Below are 20,421 nucleotides of genomic sequence, written 5' to 3' on the forward strand. Positions count from 1 at the left end.
TATTTTGGTAGCAAAGCTAAACACAACATAAGAAAAAAAAAACTATAGGCCAATGTCTCTGGTAGATATGGAGCCAAAGTCCTTAACAAATACTAGCAAATCAAATCCAACAGCACATGTAAAGGATCATATGACTTGAATAAGTGTTATTTACCCCTGGGGATGCAAAGATAATTCAATATAGTAAAATCAATATATATATATAACACACCACAGTAATAAAATAAAGGATAAAAATCACATGTTCATCTCAATATATGTAGAACAAGCATGTGTCAAAATTCAACACTCTTTCATGATAAAAAATTTCAACAAACTAGGAATAGAAGAAAAGGATATCAATGTAATAAAGACTGTATATCAAAAACCCACAGCTAGCATCTTAACAGTGAAAAACTGAACGCTTTTCTTCTAAGATGAGGAACAAGGAAAGGATGCCCACTATTACCATTGCTATTTAACATAGTACTGGAAGTTCTATCCAGAACAAAAAATAAATAAATAAACACATCCTAATTGAAAAGGAAGATGTAAGACTGTCCCTGTCTGCAGGTGACATGATCTTTTAGGAAACTCTAACAATTCCATGAAAAATCTTAGAATTAACAAACTTTTAGTGAAGTTTCAAGATACAAAATGAATACACAAACTCAGTTATGTTTCTAAACACTAACAATAAACTCTCTGAAAAGGAAATTAGGAAACAATCCTATGTACAATAGCACCAAAAAGAATAAAATACTTAATAAACAACTCAGGAGGTGAAAGACTTCTATTCTGAAAACTACAAAGCATTGAATAAACCACGGATCTATTTTCTGACACTATAGATTAACTTGCAATATATAGAGTTTAATGTAAATGATAAAATGTGTAACTATCTTTCTGTAGTTTCATTTGATAAAATTATTTGGGATTCACTCTTGTTGTTATGTATATAAATAGCTCAATCTGTTTTAAGGCTGAGTATACATTCACCTGATGATTGACGTTTCCACTCTTTCCAGTTTTGAGCTTGGGACTTTTATGTACAGTCTTTCTACAGATATTTGATTTGCTTATTTTTTTCCCTTGGGTAAATATCTAACAGTTGAATAGCTAAATTATATGGTAGGTGTATGTTCAACTTTTTATGAACTTATCAGGCTCTTTTTCAAAATGGCCAAATTGTTTTACATTCACACAATTAATATATGAGGATTTCAGCTCCTCCACATCCTGAGCAACACTTGGTGTGGTCAGTTCTTTCCATTTTAGCCACTAGAAATAATTGTATAGTAATATCTAATTTTTAATTTTTATTTCTCTTATTATAAATGATATTGGGCATCTTTATGTGCTGATTAGCCGCTCATATGTTTTCACTGGTGAAATTCTATCTGAAAATTTTTGCCTATAATTTGAGGAATCACTGTCTTGTTACCAAGTTTTTAATGTTTTTAAACATGTTTTGAATTCAAACTTTTTATCAGCTATATTACTTTTATATATTATATTGCAGTCTGTAATTTGCTCTTCATTCTCTTAATAGTGACTTTCAAATGCCACAACATTTTAAGCTTTATGAAGTCCAAATTATCATTTTCTAATGTTTCATGCTTTTGGTGTCACATCTAAGACACCTTTGCCTAAGTAAAGTTACAAATATTTTTCTGATTTTTTTCAGGAGTTTTATAATACTTGGTGTTACATTTAGACTATTATATATGGTAACTAATTAGTTCAGTTTTACATGGTATAAGAATAAATTAAAATTACTACTTTTTTGTATATGAATATAGAAATATACAATCATTTCGACCCCATTTGTTAAAATGATCATATTTCTTTCTTTGCACCATGAAAAAAAATTAACTATTCATATACTCATGGGTCTATTTCGTGACTCACTTTCTTGTTTCTTTGATCTATTGGTCTATCTGGAAAACAATAATATGTTTTTTGGTTAGTGGGTGATCACAGACCTATACAGTGAACACATTAATTTTGGTGTTTAAGTAACTAAGTACATATATAATTTAAACTACTGTTTTATAATAACTTCCCTATCAGACTTTACTTAGAGTTGTGTATACTTGGAATTTCTTTTTCCATTATAAAGTGAGCTACGTGTATTTGCTATGTCTGACTCACTTCACTGTTACCTAACCAAGTTTATTGCTTGCTTATCTTTGACCCAACTAAACACTTACTTATGCCAGGAGAATGCAGTTACCAAGTCAGAAGTACGGCTTCTAAAATACTCAGGCATCTAGGAGAAAATAAGTAGAAATTTAAATATATTTTGCTATGGCAAGTTACATTTTTCACCCCAAACTGCAAACAGCAGAATATGAGTGTAAACAGATTTGATAACACATTTTTCCTATTATAAAATTTACAAATAATACATAGCCAGCATAAATATTTTTGGCCTCCCCAAATGAATTATTAGAAATATAAGGAACACTGAGAGAAAGTCCGTAATAATAGGGTAAGTTAACAAATATATCATTTCCTCTTCACTTACAGCAACAGGATGTTATTGAAAAGTATACAAGTTAACAAGATGCTAGAACCTTGAAAGAATGAGCCACAGTAACCCAGATAACTGCAACTATTGAAACAAAGATGGAGAGTAAGTAAAATAATCTAAAGGCATAAGCTAGAAGGCTTATCATGGAGGCAGGGACAATGGCCTGTAAGTGCTAATGAGAAGTAAAAAGAGCACCTTCCCTAATGACATAGGTCCAGTGTTAGTACTATGTGGGAGACAAACTAGTCACCTCTTGAGAAGGTTGCAAGGAATAAGCTTGCTTGAGGACGGACAGTTTTAACTAAGACAATCAGGTAAGAATGATACAGATCAAGATCAAGGGTAGGCAAGTGATGGACTATGAGGTCCAGGTTGGAAGCCTTAGAAAGAAAGAGGAGAATATAGGATCAGAATAGAATATTGTTGACTCATCTGTATCAAATTTTCTGACTCATAACTGCCACTTTTATGTGAAAATTCGTGTTTTTTCTTTTGAGAATGTTTTCTTTCATCTGAAATACTTTTACATTTGTTTTCTCTGTTCTCTTCTTCAAAAAAAATTACTAAATCTGCAAAAATGGTCATATATTTTTCTTTTAAACTTGTATTTTTCTCTAGTCTGTCTACAGTATGTCATACTGTTTACAGGCTTTTAATTCAGAATTTTGCTGTTCCTATAATAATATTTCTTTTTGAAAGTTTTTACTTACTCTTTTATTTTGATTCCCTGTGATCTGCTGGCTTGCTAATTATTCTGTTATGTAAATTTGTCTTTGAACCCTTATGCTACTTATCTATTTTATCATTTCGGTGTACAGATAGATGAGTTTGTTCAAAGGCATACAATCATGAATATCACTAACCGCAAAATGTAAATTATTTCCATCGCCACAAAATGTTCTAACGTGCTTCTTTTTTCCTTTCTCATTTATATTTTTTGACAACATTATTGAGAAATAATTCACATACCATATAACTTATTGGTTTAAAATATATAATTCAAGGGATTAAGCATATTTCCAGAGTTTTGCAGCCATCACTACAGTCAATTTTAAAATATTCCTAGCACTCCAATAAGAAACCCTGTACTTAGCCTTCAATCCCACCTTCCCACACCCAGCCCTAGATAACCGCTATCCCTCTTTTATTCTCTAGAGTTTTGCCTAATCTGAGTATTTCATATGAATTCAGTCACATAATCTGTGGCCTTTTGTGGCTGATATTTTAAAAATTTACTATAGTTTCATAAGATTGATTTATATGGTTGAATATATCATTACTTCATTTCTGTTTATGTCTGAGTAATATTCCATTGTATCAATATACTGCATTTGGTTCTCCTATTCAGCAGTTGAGGGACATTTGATTATTTCCACATTTTAGCTATTATGTATAATGCTGCTATAAACATGCATATATACGTTTTAGTGTTTTCATTTCTCTCCAGATAGAGGTATATATTTAGAGATGGAATTCTCTCTAGATAGAGGTATATATTTAGAGATGGAATTCTCTCTAGATAGAGGTGTATATTTAGAGACATATGGTAGCTCTACATCTAACCATTGGAAGAACTTCCAAACTGTTTTTCAAATTAGCTGCACCATTTACATTTCTACCAACAATGTACAAGGGTTTGGATTTCTCCACATCCTTGTCAACGCTTATTATTATCTATCTTTCCGATAATAACCATCTTAGTGAGTATGAAGTGATATCTCATTGTGGTGTTGATATGCATTTGCAATTTGATAATGAGAAACAATTTTTTTTTTTTTTTTTTTTTTTTTTTTTGAGACAGAGTCTCACTCTGTCGCCCAGTACGGAGTGCAGTGGCGCCGGGATCTGGGCTCACAGCAAGCTCCGCCTCCCAGGTTCATGCCATTCTCCTGCCTCAGCCTCCAGAGTAGCTGGGTCTACAGGCGCCCGCCGCGAAGCCCGGCTAGTTTTTTTTTTTTTTTGTATTTTTAGTAGAGACGGGGTTTCACCGTGTTAGCCAGGATGGTCTCCATCTCTTGACCTCGTGATCCATCCGCCTCGGCCTCCCAAAGTGCTGGGATTACAGGCATGAGCCACCGTGTCTGGCCAATAATGAGAAACTTTATGTGCTTATTGGTCATTCTATATTTTCTTTGGGGAATATCTATTGCTCATTTTAAATTGGGCAATTTGCCTTTTTACTGAGCTGTAAGAGTCATTATATACCTTAGATACAAATTCCTTTTAAGATATATGATTTGCAGGGTTTTTTTCTCCTATTCTGTGGATGTCTTAATTTGCTTATTTGGTCTATGTCTTTTGAAGTAAAATTTCCATTAATATAATTTGCTCATTTTAAATTACTTATCCTGTTGTCTATTTATTAACTTGGAAAGTCCATTACATAATTTAGTTACAAGTACTTTGATATATGTTCTGCAAATGCTTTCCCCCACTTTGTGACTTGCCTTTTCATTTCCTAAATGATTCATCTGTAAGAGCAAAATACATCATAAGACATAATATTTATATACATACAAGGCATTTTATTTATTCTTCTTCCTATATATATGTGGCTGAATCTGTGTCATTTGATGAAAACATTTTCCTTTCCCCGTTGAGTGGCTATGTCAATTTGACAAAAATCAAATGATTATATTCCCAATCTCTTCAAATATCTCTTTTTTCCTGAATACAATACTTTTTGGTTGTGGTATTTTTATTCTAAATCTTGAAAAACGATAAGGTAACTTTTCCAAATTTATTCCTCTTTTAAAATATTCCTTTGGATATTTTAGGTCCTTTAAGTTTTTTTATACATTTTAGAATCACCTTGCATATATATATAAATTTTGTTAAAATTTTCACTGGGAATTTGTTGAATCTAGAATTCAATATGGGAAAATTGCCATTTTAACACTGTTAATATTCTAATCCATAAACACAGCATAACTTCTCACCTATGTAATTTATTTCAGAAATATTTTTAGTTCTCAATGTTGAATGCATGCATATTTTTAGATTTATCCTATATAATTGTACTCTCATAAATGGAATTATTTTTTAAATATCAATTTTCTATTTTTTCTGCTACATATACAAATATTATTACAATTAATTTTTATGCTAAACTATGTCCTGTTAACTTGATACATTCAATAGTTTGCTTTCTTTTTTGTATAGTACATTTCCTGAGATTTTTCTATGCAAATAATCATCACACTCATCTTTGTACTTATCAACTACCGAGATAAATTAGATCATTCACAGCCAGGAATACTAAGAAATTAACTGTTACATATGTTATAACGGATATTCAACTGATATTTAATGGTGTTTTGAAGTTATAACCACTACCTTAGAACTCAATATTGTAGAAGATTCCAAAATATATACATAATTTTCTTTTTTTTTTTAAACCTTTATTTTAGGTTCAGGGATACATGTACAGGTTTGCTATATAGGAAAATTCCCTATCGGGGGTTTGGTTTACAGATTAATTCATTACCCAGGAAATAAACATAGTATCCAATAGGAAGTTTTTCAATCTTCACCCTCCTCTCACTCTTCATCCTTAAATAGGCCCACAGCGTCTATTGTCCCCTTCTTTGTGTCCACATGTACTCGCTACTTAGCTCCTATTTATAAGTCAAAACATGTGGCATTTGGTTTTCTGTTTCTGTGTTAGTTCACTAAGGGTAATGGCATCTAGATCCATCCATGTTGCCATAAAGTACATGATCTCATTCTTTTTTAATGGCTTGTAGTATTTTATGGTGTATATGTATCCCATTTTCTTTATCCAGTCTACCATTAATGAATAGTTAGGTTGATTCCATGTTTTTGCTAATGTGAATAGTGCTGCGATGAACATACACATGCATTTGTCTTTATGGTAGAATGATTTATATTCCTTTGGGTATATACCCAATAATGTGATTGTTGGGTAAAATGGTAATTCTGTTATAAGTTCTTTGAGAAATTGAAAAACTACTTTCCACAATGGCTTAAATAATTTACATTCCCACTAGCAGTGTATAAGCATTCCCTTTTCTCCCCAACCTTGCCAGCATCTGTTATCATTTGGCTTTTTAGTAATAGCCATCTGAATGGTGTGAGATGGTATCTCATTGTGGTTTTGATTTGTATTTATCTAATGATTAATGTTGCTGAGCATTTTTTTCATATGCTTACTGACCGTGTGTACATCTTCTTTGGAATAGTGTCCGTGTGTGTCCTTTGCTTACTTTTTAATGAAGTTGATTGTATTTTGCTTAATTTGTTTAAGTCATTTATAGATTCTGGATATTTGGCCTTTGTTGGATACATAATGCATGAAAAATTTTTCCCAGTATGTAGGTTGTCTGTTTACTCTGTTGACAATTTCTTTTGCTGTGCAGAAGCTCTTCACTTTAATTAGATACCATTTGCCAATTTTTGTTTTTGTTGCAATTGCTTTTAGCTTTGTGGCTGGAAAAAGTCTTTCCTTTCCATATTCAGTACTCCCTTCAGGGCCTCTTGTAAGGAAGGTGTGTTGAAAACAAATTCCCTTAGCATTTGCTTATCTAAAAAGAATCTTACTTCTCCTTCGATTATGAAGCTTAGTTTGGCCGAATATGAAATTCTTGGATGGAATTTCTTTTCTTTACGAATGCTGAATATAGGTTCCCAGTCTCTTCTGGCTTCTCAGGTTTCTGTTGAAAAGAACACTAGTAGCCTGAGGGGGTTTCCTTTGTAGGTCACTTGCCCCTTCTCTGTAGTTTTTTCTTCTTTTTATTTTTCCCCTACTTTGATCTTGGAGAACCGGATGACTGTGTGTCTTAGAGATAATCATCTTGTGTAGTATCCACAAGGCTTCTCTGCCTTTCCCAAATTTGAATTTTGTCCTCTCTAGTGAGGTTGGACAAATTTTCTTAGATGATATCCTGAAATGTGTTTTCCAAGTTGTCTGCTTTCTCTCCCTCTCTTTCTGGGAAGTCAATGAGTCACAAATTTATGTTTTGTTTTGTTTTATTTTTTTACATAATCATGTATTTCTTGGAGGTTTTATTCATTCTTCTTTATTGTTTTCTCTTTATTTTTGTCTGACTGAGTTGTTTTGGAGAACCAGTCTTTGAGCTCTGATATTTTTTTCCTCAGCTTGGTTAATTCTGCTATTAATACTTGCAATTTCATTCTGAAATTATTGATGTGAGCTTTCAGCTCTGTCAGTTCAGTTTTGTTCTTTATAAAAATGGCTATTTCATCTTTCATCTTCTGTATCATTTTATTGTATTCTTTAGAACCCTTGGATTGGGTTTTGACTTTCTCCTGAATCGTAAAATCTTCATTTCTATCCATATTCTGAAATATATTTCCTACATTTCAGTCATTTCAACCCTGTTATCCATTACTAGGGAACTAGTGCAGTCATTTGGAGGTAAGAAGAAACTGGCTTTTTGAGTTGCCAGACTTCTTGTGCTGGTTCTTTCTCATATATGTGGACTGATGTTGTTTCAGTCTTTGAAGTTGTTGTACTTTGCATGGGCTTTATGCTTTTATCTTCTTTGAGGCTCTTTGGGGTTTGATTGTGGTGTAAGGTGGGTTCAGTTGACTAGCTTCGTTTCTGGAAGATTTTAGGCGGGCAAGACTCAACTCAGCACTCCTGAGCAGCATGCTCTAATTCTGGGGTGGGGTGGGGGGAGTAGTATCAGCTCCTGGCTTTGTCCTTTGGCCCCTTGAAGTTAGGAACCTGCTGTGCTTGAGGGGCCAAGAGTTCCCAACCACTGGCCACAACACTTTAATGGTTGGTTTCAGCCAAAGTGCTTCGTCAGAGTGGTGACAGCTGGATCTGTGCTTATTCACATGTGCCAGCAGTGGCAGCAGTACAGCAGGGTGCATGCTCATTGACTGGGGCAAGGCCCTGGCAGGCAGGGCTGCTAGCCTCCATTTGCACGTTCCTGCTGCTGGCAGTGACAGCCACATTAGAGGGGGCTGGATGAGATAAATATTTCCAGTAGTACTTTCCATTAATATTTCAAATTAATAACAGACATCAAGTCACAGATTGAGGAAGCTCAAAAAGAACACCAAGTGGAAACATACCAAAAAATTCATAGGTAGACATATCATACTAAAACTTGTTTATTATTTGCCCCACAATAAGGTAAGTAACATAGTAGCAGAGTTTTTTTCTCTTTTGTTCACTGCTGTATCCTAAAGATATAGGATTGTGCCTATATCTTTCAATATCTATTCAATATCTATTCAATATTAGAATAATTACCTAATATTGAATGGTGCACAGACACCATTCAATAAGTGGTGAATCTATGAATGAATTAACCTCAATACATGAAGAACTCTTGCATCCACAGACTTTCCCATTCACTCAACATCCTACTGTCACACAGGTTTGCACCCAGGTTCATACTGAGTGGTGCTGCCTTTCCTGTTTTCGTGTACTGAGAAGCCAACAGTGGTGTTCCTGGGCACACAGTTCTGTGCGGGGGTCTTAGCCTAGGGTTTTGCACGAGTGGCTTCCCATGAGACCCACTCTCAGAGCCTGGGAGTGCTACCTTATTTTTAACACAATACAAAGTTTTCAATATTGATATGATTACACAGAAAATTCCTCAGTCAGAGATCATAATTGGGATTGGGAGATGGTAATAACTCAAATTTGGAGAACTGAGAAATTATAATTTCAAGTAAATTTTTCAGAAAAATTTTATTTCATTGGAATATTTTAAAGTAAATGATTCTATAGTGATTGAACATTACTAGTGCATCAAAAATATTTTTAACAACTGTTTTTGAAAAATATAGTAATATTGTTGCCTTTGCTGTTAAATAAATGATCTTAATGTTTGGGTACCATAAATTTCATTTAAAGGAGATTACATATATCAAACTGATATTTTTATTCATTAAAAATGCATTTCTCACATTAATTTCCACCAAGACATACAATGGCACATGGTGCTGTATGCTGATACGCTTGATTGTAGAACTGCCATTGCCTGCTCATGGAGTAGACCTGTTGGCCCAAGATGGGTTCAATCTATTTTGATGTATCTAGTTAAATGACATTACTCTAGTCCTCCCTGTTAGTTTCATGTTAAACTTATTTGTCTATCATATGAGAAATTACCATATTTTATGTCCAGTTCTTTATGTTTCAGAATTATTACATAGATCCTATATCTGCCAGGTATTATAATCCATTTAATGTATTGAAAATGTGTTTCAAATGTGTAAAAAGGGTAAAGGAATTATTTTAAACATTCAATAATATTCACATGTGTGTTGTCCTTGTCCTTTTCCAAGACAAGTTAATTCTTTTAATTTCAGGCAAAACTGACAGATTAATGAAGGCTAAGATCTCCTTTGCATTTCAGTAGACTATTAGGCCTAGTGAGAGTGTACCAGATGTTTACACTGGGGAGTATGGTGTTTGTTTGTTGTTTAGTATTACAACAAAAGATATATTTAATATTTTATTGACAGTTTTGCTCCCAAATGGTTCTCAACTTTGCATTGAAAGGATTGTTTTTCTCTTTCAAAATGAAATGTGAAATGTTTTTAAGTAATGACATGAAAAAATTGTCCACTTTTAATAAAAATGTACAATTTGAGGTAGATCAAAATTCTAACATAAACAAGTTTCTTTCTCTTGAATTAAGTAAATATATACAGCAGACAAATTGCCTTTAAGAGACCTTTAAAACCATTAGTTTTGGAAATATAATATTGAGAACTAGCTTGGAAATTTAACCTGTTGTCATTCTATACACAATTGATAAGAATAATTACCTAAGTTATCTAAGTTGCTGGCATCAGAAGCCAGGATGTTCTTTCTAAAATCCAATTCGATCATTTTTCTCATTTGCCTTAATCTAAAATGAGTATCACTTACTGTTTCACTGAAGGACATCGGATATTTATTTCCTGACTGTCCTCATCTTCTACTGGTTCTTCACATTTATCCTTTGAAGTAGTCATGCATTATGTTGAAACATATATCCATGTGTGCAATGCCTTTCTATCAGTAGTGAACTTCTCATATTTTCTTTATCTAATTCATACATATCCATTGTTCTAAATTAGAATAAACTCTTATCTGAGTCCTTCTGTCTCCTGTCTACTTCCATAAAGCATCGTAGATGAACTGTAACATTTTAATATATCATTTAATAAAGGATAAAACATTTTAATGTGCATTATTATTGCTTTATTTGTTTCTCCACTCAATTACTTTGTAGGTTTTTGTGGGAAAGAAGCATATCTTGAGTCACTGTCTCTCCTATAATAGCATACTACTTTAAACCAGTGTCCAATAAGTATTTGGTGAATAAGTAAGTATGTGAACAACAGTACCTGACAGGTGTTTAGCAAATATTACCAGAAAAAAATACTTATGGAAACAAAAGGGGAAATCTCCCCTGTTTGTTACATGTACTCTTTTTTTACCAAGATAGTTCAAATAATATCTATAAACAAAGAGTATGGATTTTATATTTAATATGCACTTTAAAATTCATTGTTATATTTCTTCACTCAAAACTCAGAATTATCAATACTCAGAATTATTACAATATTTAGAAAATGGCCAATACCACCACTACCTAGAAGACACATTTTGAATTTCCTTACAATACACATCTTATTAGTGAATGCAATCCCCAGTGATATTATCTCAAGGCTCCTTTAATCATTCAGGATTAAAATGTTAAGATTTCAAATATCATCAAAACAAAAAAAGAATAAAAATGTACAGACTTTCTACTCTGTTTGTAAACTCCTATTTCTGCTTGAATAAATAGCATCTTTCAACGTGTAACTTGCATTTCTAATGCCATACAGTATGTGTATAATATTCCTGAATTACATCTGTCACATGTAATTAAATTCAACATTTTGCTATTTCAAATAAAGTAAAAATAATTATTTTTAAATGAATATAATCTATTCTACTTAATTGATAAATATTTCCTCTTGTTTCCTATTTGTAAGATACTTATCTACATTAATAATTATAATTATTAATTTTTTCCACCGAAGTGCTAGAAAAAATAATTGAAAGGTAAAGATACATCTTATACCGAATGATCTAAAACATTTGGTCATTGTTTGGCAAGATATATAACAATTGTACTGCTTTAAGAGTTAAGGTTCTAAAACAGAGGAACAAATAAAAAGAGCTTCTGCATAGAAGATAAATGCAAACTATTGTATCACTTTAGCCTACAACCTAATATGGCTTTAGAAGATTTCCAAAACAACCTCCACAATCTCCTATGTGTCCTGCGCCTTACTTCAGTTTTTGGGGTTTACAGGGGTTCCAGACTTTGGGAATGGCAAAGATAATATCTAGCTAGTCTATATGAGGTGAATACTAAAACCTTGGAGCATGGAGAGGATATCATGCCTATTAGAGGCTCACCAGGTACTGCTGGACACTGACAAAGTAGCTTTATCTCTAGATGTTGTAGAAGTGTCTTCTGGGAACATCTGGATATATTGCTCACAAAACTTGGTGTGATTGAATAGAGTAAAATAATTAATAGTGTCAGTTTTAAAACCCATTTTCTTTCAGAGGGAGAGGAAAGGTAATTTTATGGTGAAAGTAAAAGGAATTTTAATTTATAATGAAAAAATTGACCAAAAATTCTCAGGAAAAACTGACATTTGTTTTTTTCCTCATGATACAGAATAGATGTGTGAGCTAAATTTCTGGAAATAAAAATTGTCCTCTTATTTGACCTATAAAATAAAAATGAAAATTAGTTGGTTTCATTTATTAATGTTGAGGCAATAATGTATGACAAAAGTATGTATATAAAAATTGGTTTACAATTGAAAGTGAAACAATTATTTGCTGATAATCTGTGTCTTATAAGCTAGAAATCTTAAACTTCTAACTAATCGATGTAATTTATTTTTCTTGTTCATTTTCTTGCAAGATGCCTTGGAAAAACATCACAACTTCACATAATATTTGTCTTAGAACAGGCTTTATGACAATTCTTACAAAGTGAGAACAAGAACAGAAAAAACTTGTATTCCTCTATTCTCTCATCATCCTAACAAAGCAGGCTAGGGTCTGGGCAATTTTGTGGAAACACAGTGTGAGAGTACATGCCAGTGGGAGATCAGGGATAATCTCTCTTATCACAAGAAAATCGTCATAAATAATCAGAAAAATATCACTGGTGCTGATTCAAACAGATAATTGAAGGACCAGGTCATCTTGATTTGAGGTCCACTCTTTGAAGTAGTTGCTTAGAATAGTTAGTTGCCTAGTACCTTGAGACTTTGGGGCCTATAAGAAGGAACAATTCCTTTTGGCATTGAGAGACACTAAGAGCACTGAGGGAAACTTGGTTCATACACATGCCCTGCCAGAGGAAAAAGGGACAATTCCCAATCCCGAGGTGGCCTCCCAGGTTTATTTTTTGCAGTTCTGTTCAGCATATCATAACTTTAAAAATATATATATTAAGATCTTACAATACTGTGGTAATACCATATGGTGTTAAATACAATTATATTTTTAAAAATACGATCTAAGTTAGGAGAATCAACCAAGGTCTTAATTTATCTGTTGGTTATGTTCAGAATGATATTACTGATCCTGTAATTATGGATTCAAAAACTTTCAATGTTTTGAGATAAAGCATTTTAACCTATTAAGGTAATATGTTTAATCAGAATGCCTGTGCTCCTCTCACAGTTCTCACATGTGAACTGTCACATTGATTGATTCATTTATATGACCACGTATAATTTTGTGATTTAAATCCCATCCATCTTTACTTACCCTTTGAGGTTGATATTATTTATGCTGTCCACACTCTTGAGTAAGGAGGCAGCTAGAGGCTCGTTAGGCAGATAAAAATGGAGGATCTTGGGAGAAGAGCAATGTTCATAGGAACAACATGGGACAGCACTTATACTGCCTCTGTAGCTAATGGGAAGAAACGTGATTAAGAAATTCCCCTTATGCTGGAATGTTTCTCAGAAGGGACTGTCCTAACTTAGATGCAGGCACAATAAGTCAATCTAAATGTCCTTAATTTGACCCAATTCATTATAATGTCATCAACATGATATTAGCATTGTGGTTTTATCTCCCATGTGGGTTTCACTTAGGCACTCATGGGTAGTAACCAAGATGGAGTCACTCTGGCCAACTGCAGGCATGCACAGTTGCAGCACCCTTAGGAAGAAACTTTACCCCTACCATTTTGGGCAGAATCCCCAGAAGACTTCCTAGTTCTTGCCACATAAAAGACCCAGAACTCAGTCCCATTTCTGGCCACCTATATGCAGGTCTCCTCTCTTTGCTGAGAGCTCTCCTTTTGCTGAAGAAATTCTACTCTACTCACTCTCAGGTGTCCTCAGGCCTTATTCTTCTTGGTTGCAGGACAAGAACTCAGACCTCGCTGAACTAGGGACTAAGCAGACTGCCACATTTGGGAGCTCATCTGGGATTGTCAGAAGGGTGAGTCAGAGCAGACCTCTAACTACTTACTTTCATTTCTGAGGCTTCTTATTTATTTATTTATTTATTTTTTCCTCAAGATCAAATAAAACACCGAGCCTCTGTCAGCCAATTAAAAGCAAATATCGTGGCTGCCGGACTTAAGACTCAGAGGTCAGACTTGCTGGAGAGGATTTTGTCAATCTCCCATCACCCCATCATCTCCCATATTGGAAATGTTGGCTGTATCCAAAACCAGTTTTCCCTCATGGAAGTCTAGCTGTCACATGGGATTAGGAGGTCCTGGGGCAACCGAGAGTATCTGGACACGGCTATGCCTCCATGTCACCCAAAGGCCCCTAATTAACTCCATTCCCAGACAGTTTGTTAAGGTATCGATCGGCACCAGGAATTCCAGTCTTTTCTTTCACATTTTTTTTTTTCTTTCTGTCTTTCATGGCTGTTATGGCTCCTATCTCTTATTTGTATGCAATGTTGCAGGTGTTTTTGCAACCTGGAGATACAATTTTGTTGGCTAAAGTCAGCAGGTGCCTTAGCAATCAGCAAAGCAGCTCAAAGGGTTGTTGTTTTTGTGATTTCCCTGAGACATAGGGATTTCAAGATTTCAGTCTAAGGGCTTCTCTGTCCCCCTGTGATGTCTATACATGGCACTGTATGGGGGATATTTCACCCCGAAGACATACTCTCCTCTCCATTTAGGCTGTTTCTTTCTTCATGTGAGAACTCAGCACTGTCCAGTGAATTTAATCGGCCACTCTATAAGACAAATTAATTTTCTTCTGCTAGGAGGCATATTGTGGGGACAGCCTATCAAGCCCCAAACCTCTCTTTCCAACCTCTACTTGTAAAGTATTTGGAGACAAAGTTACAGCTTAACATTTCAATCCTTATCAAGCCACCAGATGGGGTAGAATTTCTTTCCCTGGGGAGCCCTATCAGCCTCTTCTCCAAACCCTTAGTTTTCCATTACACACTCTCCTCCAGCAGCCCATCAGAGACCAAGTCCCTTGTCCCATTTGCAAATGGAAAATTTAGTGTATCATAGGGAGGAAGAAGAAAGCCTATCTAGACAGATGTCTGCTTCTATGTTGTCTCTGCGGAAAGGAGGGAACCAGCCCAACCATTATGGCCTTTTGAGGCATCTGTTATGTCTACAGTTGCAATGGCATTTAAACAATAAAGAGGAAGTATGTTAGGAGATTAATCATTCCCAATGATGTCTGGAATGGGATGTCTTGTTTTGCCCCAATCTCATGGACTTCTGTCCATAAGGAAAATCCAGTCAGGGTTTTCTAAATTTTCCTCAAAAATTTTTTTTTTTTCTGAAAACAGTGCAATGCAAATAAAATGTATTTAACATGTAAAGTATTGTTTAAAGGAAACTCTTTCTTTGAAAGTTTTATCTTGCTTAATCTTATGTTAAAAGGTTATTTTTAAATAGTTTGCCTTATTAACATAATTGGGGAAAAGCTTAGCGTCTTTCTTTGGGAAAATAGATTCAGCGATCTTTTGCAAAAAAGAGTACGATCTGACAGATAGAACCAGTTAGTAACATACTTCCTGACATCTGTGTCAAAGTCACATGCCTGTTATAAAGGTTGTTTTAAAATAGTCACGTTTGTGAACCTCTTTTATATTTGTGATGAGTTCTGATTGTCTTTTTGTATTTTGACTAGTTCTATTTGGCTAGTTAGTGTCTTTTCTGTATTCCATATTATCAGTAGTCTTGTTGTTATATACTGTGCACGATGGTTAATTCCACTAATATTTTAAATGATCCCTACCAGTGACTGATTACTACTTCTTTATTGCTCCTTTGGCATCTCTATAGTATCTTTCTTAAGGATAAATTTCAGAATTAACAATTGCACATCAAATCACTGCTTTACACAATTTCCAAGAAAGTTAAATCTTCCTCTCTTTACTCCTTTAAGTACTAATTAAAATAACAATTATCACTTGAGATAATTAGACTTCTTTGTTATCAGCACACCATTAGGTTTTTTTTTTAACAAAGAAAAGAAAAATGTTACAAATATAAAGTTGTCAGTGCATAGGTAGTATGTTTTACTCTAGATTAATAAGAAATACAGCATCATGATAGCAGAAAACTACATGGACTAGAATGCAATGATTTATGAATTGTTCTGTATGAGTACTATAGGATATTGTTGAATGTGCATTATAATATTTACATGTTTCTGTCAATTTAACTTCTAAATGAAACAATCACAAAAATCTCAGAGTCAAACTGAATGTACAAAATAAGAAGGGATGTGAAGATGAGAGAGAATTTTGAAGTAAACTAGGAAAAAGAATATGTTTTTCTTCTATTTTTTGAACTAATTTTTTTTTTAAACAGAGTTTTGCTGTTGTTGCCCAGGCTGGTGTGCAATGGCGAGATCTTGGCTCACTGCCACCTCCACCTCCTGGGCTGAAGTGATTCTGCTGCTTCAGCCTCCCAAGTAGCTGGGATTACAGGCACCCAACACCACGCCCGGCTATTTTTTTTTTTTTTTTTTGTATTTTTTTAGTAGATATGGGGCTTCACTGCATTGGTCAGGCTGATCTCGAAGTCCTGACCTCAGGTGATCCACCGGCCTCGACCTCCCAAAGTACTGGGATTACAGGCGTGAACCACCGCGCCCAACCTGAATCAGTTTTTTCAAAATGATGTAGACTTCAGATTTTGTGGAGAAAGTTTGGAAAATAGAATTTGTGTTATTCTCTAGACTATTTAGATATACTTTCTGCTTCCTGTGGACCACCAATCTGAGGTCTTGAGAGTTTTATCTCATGTTGTAAACAGATTTAGATCAACATCCAAAACGGAATGGGATGGCATTCATCATGGTTCTGGAAAAGAAATTAGATATTTGACTTTTCTAATTTCATCAATTTTTTTCATATTTCCTTTGAAAATCAAGTATGGAGAACAAGAAGAAGAAAGGCAGAGTTTACCTATCAACTGAAAAGGTTAGATTAGCTATAAGGTTGATGTGATGTAGTTTTCTAGTCAGACTTCCACAGGAATTTAGGGGGTAGTTTACCAACACCTAAATTGTTAGAGTTCACATTCCATCCAGAAATATGGCTAGCCTTCATGGAATACATGGACCTGAACTAGTTCTTTTGCTGTAAGCAGCTACAAAACTGGACAAAGCATACGAGGCATCTGGTTTCAGGAAGTGGGCAGCAGTCAGTGGAAAGCTGCAATCTCTGAATTTCAGAAGTGACTTGCGCAGGACTCCATAGTCAGTCTAGTCTTCACCTAGAAACAATTTTCTTAGGTCTATGTAGAGATTCTGCATTTTGCAGAGTGAGGTAGCACACTGTGCTGAAGGGGGTGCTGTGAAGAGACTGAATTTCAGAAATCAGAGTGGAGGTTGCTTGTAAGTTCATGACTAAAATCTGGGCTGCACATTTGCAGGGTGAAACCATTCATGTTATCAGAATGTGACTCGTCAAGGATAGAGAGAGGGACAAATTTTAGAATATAAGGGCTATAGTGGATTACCTGTGACCTATTCAACACCTCTTTAATATCCTCAGAAACTGAAAAAGACAAACCTTAACAGTCAGTACCATATCTTAGAGTAAGGCTTACTGTGTTAGTTTTCCGAGGCTGCCATAACAAAATATGACAAATTGCATGGCTTAAAAAATAGAAATGTATTGTTTCACATTTCTGGAGGCTAGAAGTTCAAGATCAACGTTTTAACAGAGCTGGGTTTTGTTTTTGTTTTTGTTTTTGTTTTTCCTGAGGTTGTTGGGGAGAATCTGTTCCATATGTTTCTCAGTCTCTCTTAGTTTGCTGGCAACCTTTGGTACCTCCTGGCTTGTAGATACATCCCCTCATCTCTGCTTTCATGTTCACATGTCATTCTCTCTCTGTGCATTTTTCTGTGTCTAAATTTGCCCTTTGTATAAGGATGTCAATCCTATTGATTTGGAGCCCATGCTACTTCAGTATGACCTCATCATAACTTGACTAATTACATCTGCCATGGCCCTCTTTCCAAATAAAATCAAATTTTGGGGTATTGGATGTTAGGACTTCAATTTCTGAATTTGGAGGGGACAGAATTCTACCCATCATCAAAACTGCTGTATTTTACCAGATAAGTCTCCTAACTGAAAATCACTATAGTTCAGTCTGATCATCTAGAAAGTCATTTAAATACCATGTGTGTATATGAAAACATAAACATCTATTATGTAAATATATATTTCATGTATACTCCATATTATTTAAATATAGAGTAAAAGTATATCAATCTCAGACATATCCAAGGATGTGGAAGTGGGAAGTATTTTAAAGAATCTTGTATATGAGTGAAAAATTGAAGGGAAAAGAAAGTATTATACGGAAGTTGCCGTAGTAAGTATATTTTAATTGATAAACTGAGAATTGTACAATGATTATAAGAACATAGGTTACAGTTCTTATCTAAACAAAAAGAAGCTAGACATAGAGCATAATTAGATCAACTTTGTATTCAAAAAAGGAATAATGCTAGTGATATGGTTTGGCTCTGTGTCCCCAACAATATCTCATCCCAAATTGTGATTCCCATATGTTGAGGGAAGGGCCTGGTGGGAGTTAACTGAACCATGAGGTGGACTTCCCCTTGTTCTTCTCATGGTAGTGAGTGGGTTCTCACGAAATCTGATTTTTTGAAACTATATGGCACTTCCTCTTTCACTTTCTGTCTCCAGCCGTCATGAGAAGACATGCCTTGCTTCCCTTTGGCCTTCTGCCATGATTGTAAGTTTTCTGAAACCCTCAAACTATGCTTCCTGTTAAGCCTGCAGAACTGTGAGTCAATTAAACCTCTTTTACTTATAAATTACCCAGTCTTGGGTATTTATAGCAGTGTGAAAATGGACTAATACGGTCAGTTTACTTTATTATTTCTTTTTCTTTCCCAGCTCCATTGATTTACCATGTGACTTTGAAAGTGTTACATTTCTCAACCTCAATTTCTTCATGAAAAACTAGAATGTATGCCTTTTTGCAAAGTCATTATGAAGATTAAAATGACCTATGTAAATATTTATTTTTAGCATAAATACGTGAGATGTAAAAGTTAGCATGGTAGTACAAGATAGACTGATATTATCAGCATAGTTACTTATTTGGCTGTGTGGTTTCAGAAGGGAAGGACTGTCATTCTCAGTGTCATTTTTTTAAGGGTACAACAGGCTATTTGTTTCTGGGGAATAATCTATGACTTTGAACATAAAAATCTATTAAGAAAAGCAGATGCTATTAGGCCAGATCATGAAATTCTTATAGCCATCTCAAGTAAGGTTAAGGTTATGTGAAGAAAATCTGGAAATTCCTATCCTACTTTCAAAATTTAATCAGGTATATAATCAATTATATTTTGTGAAAATCATGCCAACCTAAGAAGTTACAAATTTTTCCTTTACTGCCTCCACCACTTTACTCTTTGGCCAAGTTACGTACATTCCCTAAGACCAGTTTTCCTATCTGTGAAATATGCCTTATGTGCTTGGTAGTCATTTGACACCATCACTGCTTGAAGAAAGCTATTTTTGTTACTGTTTATTTTCTGTCCCCAAACTCTGACCTTATATGTAGCCTATTCAACAGCAAAATTCAGGTAAAAGTGCCTTCATAAATGCCCCGGCACTTTTTGATGTTATGCTTTGGCTTTCATTCATAAATTCATCCTCTAATTTTTAGTATTTTATCTTAGGTTGGCATTATCTCTCAGATCTAATAAATTTTATGAGGTTTTCTCACTTTGCCAAGAAGTATGCATTTTATTTCTCCAAAACTTTACTCCCTAAATCTTCAATATGATAGGTGTTGGAAACATAATTTTTAAAGTATTTCAGTAAAAACAGCTGTTGTAATAGCTTCAACTACCATGGTAAAAGAACAGCCCACCCAGCCCTAAAATAAGCACCTGGAAGATATTCTGAGGATTCATTAAAATCAAAGGGGTGTGTGGAAATACACATCTAGGAGTAAGCTAGCCACTCAACTAATAGAAATTAACACTGAAGAGGATAAAATCAACATACCATTAACTTTTAATATCTAGCACATTATATAAATTACATCTTGCAAAGTGATGGTGAAAACCATTCTCTGAATTACCTTTCATTTTCAAAATTTAGATCTGAATAAATCTGAATACAACTAGTCGGGAAGGCCTCCCAGCCTCACTGCACTGTGCTCTTTTCCCTCTCAAAAGATCAGATTTTTATTTTGTTACAAATGTGTTACTTTCCCCTTTAAATATATCTGGCATTTTATTCAAAAGTGTGATTACATCATCTTGGAGCTAGCTTTTCTTCTCAGGAAAACATCTGTCATTTTGTAGTCAGGTCAATATGAAAATACTATTTTTGACATATTATTTTCTTGCCAGCCTTTTCTAATTTCACATAATATGTTTATTCCATT

At 34.4% G+C, this 20,421-nt stretch overlaps 1 long non-coding RNA gene across 1 annotated transcript in view; it reads left to right on the top strand.

Moving 5' to 3' along the window:
- The window catches only part of LOC105471060 (uncharacterized), a 152,923-nt gene extending 132,821 nt beyond the window's left edge, over nucleotides 1-20,102 (top strand). The window contains exons 3-4 of the long non-coding RNA XR_980944.2: nucleotides 13,902-13,979; nucleotides 18,699-20,102. This is a non-coding gene — a long non-coding RNA (uncharacterized lncRNA). The remainder of the gene's footprint in view (nucleotides 1-13,901; nucleotides 13,980-18,698) is intronic.
- The last annotated feature ends 319 nt before the right edge of the window (nucleotides 20,103-20,421 follow it).

Source organism: Macaca nemestrina, chromosome 6, assembly GCF_043159975.1.
Source record: "Macaca nemestrina isolate mMacNem1 chromosome 6, mMacNem.hap1, whole genome shotgun sequence".
Lineage (NCBI taxonomy): Eukaryota > Metazoa > Chordata > Mammalia > Primates > Cercopithecidae > Macaca > Macaca nemestrina.